This window comes from Haliotis asinina, chromosome 13, assembly GCF_037392515.1.
Source record: "Haliotis asinina isolate JCU_RB_2024 chromosome 13, JCU_Hal_asi_v2, whole genome shotgun sequence".
In the NCBI taxonomy this organism is placed as follows: domain Eukaryota; kingdom Metazoa; phylum Mollusca; class Gastropoda; order Lepetellida; family Haliotidae; genus Haliotis; species Haliotis asinina.
In genome coordinates this window covers 51,488,685-51,498,977 of record NC_090292.1, presented here as the reverse complement: position 1 = coordinate 51,498,977, position 10,293 = coordinate 51,488,685, and positions in this window count along the sequence as shown.

Genomic DNA, 10,293 nt, shown 5'->3' with positions numbered 1-10,293 from the left:
TTTCGATTTTACAGTTTGTTTATCGTTTCTGTCAGACTGTGAAGGATTTGTAGTTGACGGAGATATGGCGTTTTGTGTAGACTGTGCTGTATCTGTCTGAGTAGACTGTTCTGAGATAGACTGTGGAAGATCAGGAGAGATAGACTTAGGAATATCTGAATTTACTCATGTCAGGTCAGTCTGACAGCTTGACGAAGTTAGTACTGGCGTAGTTGTTCGTTTTGATAAGGTTTCAGATGTCTTTGTGACAGAGGCATACGTTTCAGTGTGCTCAGTAGATTGTACAATCTGTCTTGCTTCAGCAAAACTGACGTTCCTGGAAAATTTTATTTTGATAATTTCCATTTGCAATTTCCAAATGGGACATTCTTTCGAAAAGGATGAACGATTTCCTCGACAGTTTGCACATTGTTTTGTGAATACTGTCACAATCTTCGGTTACATGTGTATTCTCGGCACAGTGAGCACATGTAACAGACAATGTGCAAGTATTAACACCATGTCCGTACTTTTGACACTTAAAGCAGCACAGAGGGTTTGGAATATATAAGTCAACATTCAGATTGCAGTAACCTGCTTAGATCGACTTTGGAGGTGTTGGAGCTGAAAATGAAAACAGATATGTGTTGGTTTGCACAGTCTCATTATTTTTCCGTGTTGTGAAACGTTTGACGAAAGATACTCCTCAGTCATGTGTCCTAGAAGACGCCCACGGTCTCGAACTATACCTTTGCTTGTATTCAGTGTTCTGTGGGCAGAAACTAATACCGGGACTCCGACAAACACATCACTTGATAACAGGTTGGTAGCTTGTTGTTTTCTGCTACATTCAATCGACAGTGAACCTGATCGCAAACGTTTGATATCTTTCACCTCACCTGCAATGCCAGAGATGCCTTTTGAAATTGCAAAGGGATTTAAAGTGTCTCGATAATCAAAAAACGTGGCCAGTGATCAATTTGTATAGAGGGTCGATGCTGATCATCATTTTCCAGTTGACGTTTGTTTTTGTTTTTTTTGTTAGGGGTTTCGTAATCCATGAGTACTGGTATATTGGTTCGTCATCCGAGCTCCTCACCCACCATGGAGCAAGCCAGCATCGGGCCGACTTCGGCCAACTGCATCGGGCCGATGAAGTTTTGCTCATCCGATCGACATGTTGGATACTTCATTGGCCCAACATTAGCCCTGCATCGGCTCAACAGCGGCATTCTTTTTTTCACCCTATACCTACTGTATTAATAATATTTTTGTTCACTGCATTTCGTAATAGTGGTGAACCACTTAAAAGTGGTCTTGATGTCTGCAGGCATCACTTTACCAGTGGCTGGTGTTCAAGTATTTCCTCCAGCTCTGAGTGAGACAGTCATGATATGGGTGGATGACAAGAATAACTGTTACAAACTACATTTTAGAATCCATTACAGGCACATAAAATTGTCACAGGTTACTGTTGTATACCCCTTTTTATCCCTTTAGCTACAACTTTACATTATAATGTATCATGTTGGGTGTTGCTGGCAGTAATGTTATGGTTAAAACACAAAGGACCAATTGTGTTAACACTGTGTTAAAATTCCAGGAAACAGATTTTGATTTCAGTGAACACAGATCATGGTTTCACAAACTCCCAAAATACATGTACATCACTCTCACTCAACACGTATCACAAATGACATATGTTCATTGTCCACTGAAAACGTCTAATAAAGACGTTTCACAGTGATGATGAAAATGAATATATGCTTATATTTAGCATATTGAAACGAAACTCCAAAGTTGTATTCAGCCTGTTCATCACTGAAACTGGCTCCAGATAAGGGACATATTAGCATATGTACAGACTTTGTAGGAAGTCATTTAGAAAACGTAGCAGATACACAAAACAATATTATAGATACATAGATATTCCATTAAATTCCATTCGACACTGTATGTAATGTTTATGTATATTTATCTGGTGCCCTACATGAAGCTGTGATTAGAACACAAAGTGTTCAACGGCTCAAGGCTAAAGGTTGGGTGTTGTTTATACGCATGATATTTGACTGCAGAGTTTTGCTTTCAGTTTTCAATTTCAAAGACACAGTTTCATTCTTAATATTTGGATGGAATGTGCAAAAGACTGTTTTAGGTGCATAATTGTGTGCATTGTTTTTAATACAACTGGAGGCTTTATGGACAATATTGTGAGCAAGCTTTCCTTGCAAGAGAACTCACATCTATGTGTTAACCACTATTCATAAAGCTCCGATCTTGAACTGAAGCATCAGTTGTTGTAACATGTTGCTGCACTCCTATCAACACATTACCATTTTTGATCAATGTATGTATATCGAAAAGATAGATGCTTTCCATATAGAACAACTAAATATGGCATATGTAATGTAGGTAATTTGTATCAACTGTGAAGCAATTTTGCTTGACCATAGCATGTCTTCCTTCAGCATTGCAAAAGTGAAAAACCAACATATGAAATTCATGATGTTCTTCAGATCGAATTTGTTCATTTTTCGGACACCTTTAGTAATACTCCGGCAATATTAGGGCACACCATAAGTGAGCTTCACACACTGTAACCATGAAGGCAATCGAACCAATGTCTTCAGCCTAAAGAGCAAACACATGAACCACAAGGCTATCCCACCATCCCTTTTCTTCACCGTTTATGGAGTTGTGGTACAAACTGGTTCAGAAAACAGCAGTTTGTCTTTCAAGGGTATATTTAGTAGTATACGCTCAATGCAAGTACCTCCTTGTTTGACAGAGTGATCTCAGTTATTTACACCTAAGTCTTTGAGGTCTACTAACATCCAGATATGACCTATTTTGAAAGGGGACTTATATACTTTTTAAACACATAAATAAGGAATTAAGCGATACAAACAGTCGGTGAATTAGTGCAATGTAAGGTAGTGTCCGACATGCTAATATACAATTGTTGTCCATGTCATGCCACAGGTAACGCGAACTGTGTTGTAACATGCTAAACGAAACTAGAGAGCAATCATTGGACGATTGGAAATATTTACTCATAGAGTTGTTGATCAGTCCAAGCAGGCGAGCGCCAAACGTTGTCGTGCTCCAAACCTAACACGTCACACTGACGTCATAGCTGGCAGCTCTGCTTCGTGGCGTCGCCAGTCAAAGCATTTCTCAAATAGCAGTGAGGTGTCGCTCTTGTTAGGACGTACGTTACTGGTGGGTAAGTTCTCATCTTATCACTTTAAACTGACTTATGAAACTAGATGAAATAGTGTAAATGTATATTGTATGACTGCTGTAAAGCAGTATGAATGTTGGTAGGAACCAAGTGTTTGCTTCACACAATGTTTACACCCAGACCTGTGTTTAGCCTGTCCCTGACGGGGGACGATGGAAGGTCTGGGGAAACATAACAACGCAGCGTTTCACCTGATAGTCCTGTTATATTTTATCAAATTATGAGCTCTCTCTTACCGTTAACCTTTGACCTGGAGACATTTACCTCTTTCACGGAAGACTTCAGGAGCTTCTGCCTAAGTTAGTAGGCGTGTGCTCTGTCGCTGCCACTCGGTATTCAGCCATGTTGTGAGAGCTTTACAGAATATGCCTGACACAAATTACAACTGTGTTGCACAAACACTGACTCAAGTTGACGTGTTGCCCTTCACACTGCCTGAAAAACACTGAAGTTTTAATCTGCTTCACATTAGAATGTGTCTAAAATACCGTGTACAGAGTCGTGCAAGACGTATTAAGACAGAATTACATTTCATAATTCCTGTTCTTCGCTGTTTATTTATCAAATGGCAACAATATGCACACTGCCGAGATAATACACTGAGGAGCTATACATAATTAAGTTGATAAATGTGATGTGATTAGTTAAATAGTGGTCGGTAAGTTGAATTGAAATTGTTTGCCCAGAGCAGAGATAATTTAAAATTTAAAATTTATGTTGTAGGAAAATATGCATTTATTCAATTACAACACTTGGACAAAGGGGGCGATCTCAACTCTCATCACACCGTCAATGCACAATACAAACCTTATTACATTTACTGAAGCAAACTGTGAAAATATATTTAGGAAATGAAATCTGCATGATAGCAAACCATACATTCAACACCTCTGTTATAACTGAATTTATCAATACTTACTATTGAAAGGCAAAACATTTGTGGAAAGCAGAACCTGAGGCCAGTAGTAATAATTTAAATATTTTTGTGCTATGTATACTTTTCTCATTAAAATTCTCCTTGTTTCAGCCTCGCATGACCCGAGCCAGAAATACATAGTTTCACCAGCACCTGTGACGGCACAAGACCTACAGAGTAGGTAGGAAAACCCAGCAGGCAGGAAGCTCAGTTTTTAATTCTCCCTTTATTTACCTCACTTATGTATATGTCAGTGGTGATTTTGACTTGAGGGATGAATATCACCCGCTATCGATGGGCAGAATTTCAAACTGTAAAAATAAATATTAGGATGTGTAACGTTTTTCGTGCTTTTAAGAGTTATTTCAATGAAATTGAATGATATATGGTTAATACTTTGTCCATAAGATATGTACTTAGAATTTAATCATGCATAGTATTGAAAGGCAAAACATATCTAGAAAGGCGAAACCAAAATGTTTATGTGCTTTGTATCGTCTTCTGAACAAAATGTCCCCTGGTTCGGCCTGACGCTAGTCAGGATCTGACACCCAGCACGACAGTTCCACCGACGCCAGTGACTACACAAGACTCTGATCACCACGGTAGGTTGGAAAACCCAGCAGCAACGGATGTACTGACACTATCACCTGGTAAAGTTAAACAAACGTCAACACTCAAGTCGTACACAAAATAATGCTACAACATCTGACTCTAACAGAAAGTTACATGTCAAACACACCATCGTTAATTCCAGAAACCACATGCTGACATTCGTGTCAAGTTGGATTGTTGTCAGCCATGATGGAATTGTTTAAATGACGTAGCAATGTCTGAGACACTTATCAACATGATGTAAACATTGTAGATGTGTGACAAAGATGTCTGGGGTACACAGTTTACTTTGTGTTACAGCGACTCCATCAGCAGCAGCAGGCCGCGACCTCTACGACGACAGCAGTCGCGGTGACCTGGAGAGAGTGAAACGGATCCTGGCAGCGGGTCACGTGAACATCAACTATAGAGGACAGAACAGCAGGACACCGGTGATGGAGGCAGCAGAGAGTGGACACAGTGACGTGGTGGAGTTCCTGGTGGGTAGAGGGGCTGATGTGTCACTGGTGGACAGGCGCGGTAGCAACGTCCTTCATTTCGCCTCTAAACGTGGAGACCTGGAGATCGTGAAGCTGATCCTGGACCTCAACGTGGTGGACGTCAACGCCAGGACCAACTATGGGTGGACAGCGGCCGACTATGCGAGACTCTGGGGACATCAACGAGTGGTGGATCTCCTGGTGTCACGTGGTGCACACTGAAGTCGGTGTTGGTATAGACAGAGACGGAGCACATGTCGTTACTGACACCGACGTGGTGTGTGCCTTTCATGTAGTCGTGTGTCACAATTCACTTGATTTCCTTTTTTTCTGAATAGAAATAAAAGTTGATGAAATTATTTTCAGACTTTTTGTCATGTTTTGTGTTTGGAACCTCGCATGATCAGGTAAAAAAAATGTGCAGTGAGTGTAAACATAAACTATGAGTGATTGTACGGAAACGTCGCCTGTCTTGACATAATTCTGTGTTAATTCTATTCTGTGAATATCGCGAATTGTGAAACAGACAACAACAAACTGTTTGTTTACATGTCGCTGCACTCTGTGACCTCAGACTGAGCTCAGGTTCACCCAGCTAACGTGGCGCCATTTGTACAATGACAGTGACGTCACGCTGCTGATGACGTCACAGACATACAGAGATGCTCGGCCGTCTTCTCAGGCGCACTGCCACAGAACACAAGCAGTGTTACTGAAATACCATGTCGTCAAACAAAAGGAGAATGGAAGTGTGCAGCTGATTATTGCAAGATTTAACAAGGTTGGGTTTCACATGCACCCATTCTGCAGTGACTAAACGCACAATATACAAAAATAAATTGAAAACAAACGTCACCCAAAACTTCTCAGTTTTATTTTGTCCTGAATAGCAAAAAGACAATTATATCTCCTCCACTGCTGTTACTTTGTCTAACATGCTGTTTTTGGGTGAAATACAATTGCTGAAATGACCGGCAATAATAATGTACGTCTTAAATCTCGCCATGTTGACATTCGCGGTATCGTTTACTGTATGTATGCATGTAAATGTAAATATTGGATATTTATCCATTGAACTAAATTTTGAAAACAGCCAATTAGTGATCAGTGGCATGTAATCAAGTCACGAATGATAATGCTGAAATCCCACCTATAAACATGGGATTAGCCTTTAAATCGTTTTAGTGGCAGGCAAACAGAGACGCAGAAGTGAGCTTTACGTTATACATGTGTATTTGATAGTGTGAGTGAGTGAGTGAGTGCGTTAGCTTAGTTTTACGTTGCTTTTTATCAATATTCCAGCAACACCCTAGCGGGGGACACCCGAAATGGGTTTCACACACTGTACCCACGTGGGGAATCAAACCCGGATCTTAGCAGACGTCTAGATCTATCATCTATCAAATCGGCCTTTTTGAGTCAACCTCGTCCAGCGACAACCTTGACTTCACCTGTCTTGTGGTGTTTCTTTCACGAACTTGCTGATGACGCTGTGACAGATGTTAACACGTCTTGTAATCAGTCGCAAGGACATCTCACCTTCTCTCATTTTGCCATTTTGTGGCCTCAGATAACTGGTTGTGAGCCATTTTACTGAATCGTCAACTCACACAGCACTACTCTCGAAACAATGTTCTGATAAATATGTACATGCACCCATTTCAGTTGCAAGCACGGGCAAAACACTTAAAGGTCACATGCAACCAAAAAATCAAACATAATTAAAACACATTTATCACTTATTCATGACATATAATATACATTGATGCTTTTAAAAAAACAAATAAACAAAACTATAAGCGTACAATCGCGATTCAAATGTGCAATATTTTGTACTTGGGCTTACTTCCCCCGAAACGAAGCCCGTTGGAGACCGAACCCAGTCATAGCGTGTGGATGTGCACTCAAGTGTAACGGCGGCTTCCGATTGGCTGTTTCATTTGCTGACATGCTTAGGGTTCATTGTGTGTACAGAAAGATGATCTGTTTGATGGGCATTTCAGAAGTATAGTCAGTCACAAGAAAGTAAGATTCTTTATGGATAACAACTTCTTTTTGTGTACTTGATGCGTCGTTTCAGTGTGGATTCATATACTGTTGTCAAACAAAATTATATACACTAAAAGAAGTCGTTATCCATGAAGAATGTATATAGAGATGTTGGGTTTGGAAAATACATGTTCTCTGAATTTGCGCTCGATCCAATAAAAAAGTCATGTCAGTAGAGATGGTAAACCACTGCGTGGCTGGAATCTGTCTTTCGTCCAAGTACAAAGCAGGACTTGAATCTGACAAGAGTTTGCACTAGTTTCCGTCAGATCCAGTCATCCGAAAAAAATGAATGTAGTTTGTTTGCAACCCACAGACATAAAAACATGTCATGTGTATCACACGTGCCTAATTACATAATGTGGCAGACACGGGACTCGGGAGCGCGAGTTATAAATCAACTTATTTTCTTTATGTCGTATAGTCTGATAGGTGTTAAGTTCAAATTGCACGTGGTCAATGATTGAAGCTGTGTATTGCATGTTGTCTTTAGCAGACAGGCAGACAGACATATAGGTGTGAATAAACCAGACACTGAGCTTTCTCTGTGACAGAGACTGCTTACAACAATCAACAAGTTGTTTTACGTAACGAGTAGATTATTTACTTGTTTGTGTACACAACCAAGACTAGACTACTGCTCACGACCTCAGACGCTGGGCATGCATACTGTTTCAAGCTCCGCGAACCTATTCACTGCGCATGTGTTATGGACGCAGCGCAGCACAGCTGCTGAAACCAGTTTTCCCCCCAGCGCTGGGGGGAATTTAGTGAAACGTTTAAACTCCGATTTCGCGGGCTTTTTTTTCATCGCGTTTTTTTCAACTTTATAGGTTGAATTGGCATTTTTTATGATTTGTTTCGGTTAGTGCCCACCGGAAGGTACCAGAATCTGCAAAGTTGTGTTTTACGTTGCATGTGACCTTTAATGCACGTGCATATTGTTTTCTGAACTGGTGAGACGAATATGTAGACCACTGAAAACTGTTATTCATTCAATGTATTCATTTGAATGGTTTCATTTACATCACGTTCAATCAGGTGTTGCCTCAAATTTTATCATCAGTATATATGCAGCAGAGTTGACATACAACATCGCTACCCGTGACAGACTTTTATAAAATGTCGAAGTCATTGACATCGCCACCCAGGATGTATTGAAATGTCATGCCTTGATTCAGGAGTCGTTTATACACAAAACAAACGTGACATAAGTAATCAGAGACTTCCTGCCCTGAAAATTTATTTATTTATTTATTTGTTTATTTATTTATTTATTTATTTATTTATTTATTTATTTATTTATTTATTTATTTATTTATTTATTTATTGTTTGTTTGTTTGTTTGTTTGTTTATTGCAGCATAGAGAAGTTACAAAGGCCGGTGATTCCGTTGTCGTTGCATCGTTGGTTTGCGTCAGTCACGATGGACAGAAACAATGACTAGTTCGTAAATCATCAAATGTCTGACAATTTGAGAAATTGTCCCGACTAACGGGATCGGGTGATCAGGCCCGCTGACCTGGTTGAGAGATTGTATCCCAGTTACGTAGATCGATACTCATGCTCATGATCACTGGATTGTCTGGTCACACAGCTAAAATATGGCTGAACTTGGTGTTAAACACAAAACAAACAATAATTTCATTTCCTGAAATTTAAAAATACACAGTCATAAATTGACTATCTGTTGCGATAGACTTGCGTGTACTCGTTGGCATCACTCTTTAAGTATACACCGCCTCCGTGGTGTTGTGGTTAGAGCGCCCGCCCGGAGAGCGGAAGGTCGATGGCACCATTCGTGCAGCGCCATACCAAAACATGCTAATGTGTGTGTATCTCTCTCTCTCTCTCTCTCTCTCTCTCTCTCTCTGTGTGTGTGTGTGTGTGTGTGTGTGTGTGTGTGTGTGTTTGTGTTTGTGTTTGTGTGTGTGTGTAGATGGAGGAATAAACATATTTTGTAATGTCATAGTACTTAATTATCTGCCTTTTCACATGACTGATGTAGGGTACAGTAGAATTTCTACTGTGTTTTAGGATAACTTGTTTCACAACACGTAGTGTGGCATTTATTGGATTATTATTTTTCTCTTGGATCCCAAGCAAGACATTCTGTTTTGTGAAATACAACGGAGTATGCAAGTCAGTTAAGAGCCATGACTGGAGGTTTTTCCAGATATTTTGAATAATTTCACAGTCCCAAAAGAGATGGGTAATTGTTACAATTTTATAGCTACAAAAACTACAAACGGGAGAGTCTATAGCTATGTACTTGATCTTAAACAAAAGCTGTTTTGTAGGTAGAATATTGTGAATAAGTCTGTATTGTAACCTTCTTAGATCAGTGCTATAAGTGCATTTTCATGAGATAATGTTAAATAGTTCCTAGTCCTTTGGTAGAAGGATTAGATTCAAGCTGCCCTAGTTTTTATTATAGATTAAAAGGGTGTGTCGGTGTGTGCTCATGGTGGTGAAATATGAAATATTTGCCTTTAACATGTAAGTAGTAATTGCTTGTTTGACCCCTTCGTAGGTCAAACTGGTGATCTACCTTCTGTTGTTGGCGATCTAAAGTGTTTTTATATGGTATTGTCTAAAAAGTGATATTAGTTTTAACTTTCCATGCTAGTTTTAATTCAAATTGTGACATTCTGGTTGTTTTACTGTCCTTTGTTGACAGATTTTACCACATGCACATATTTCATTTCAATGTTCTCGTCACGATATGGCCGAGATATTGCCGATGTGACGTAAAATGTTAACTCACTCACTCACTCATTCGTAGATCAGGAACTTAATTTGTACAGATGCATAACGTCATCAAGGGATAGAAATTACGATTTTGCTGTCAAGATGTCAGATACGAATACAGCTCCCTTGGTATACCAGTATTTATACAGAACAGGTTTGTTATCTATCAATATGTCATCATTACACCAGATAGACTGGCACCCGTCAACGGCCACCTCCTCGTGGTGGGTGCTGGGTAACACAAAGAGCCGTTCGAACCC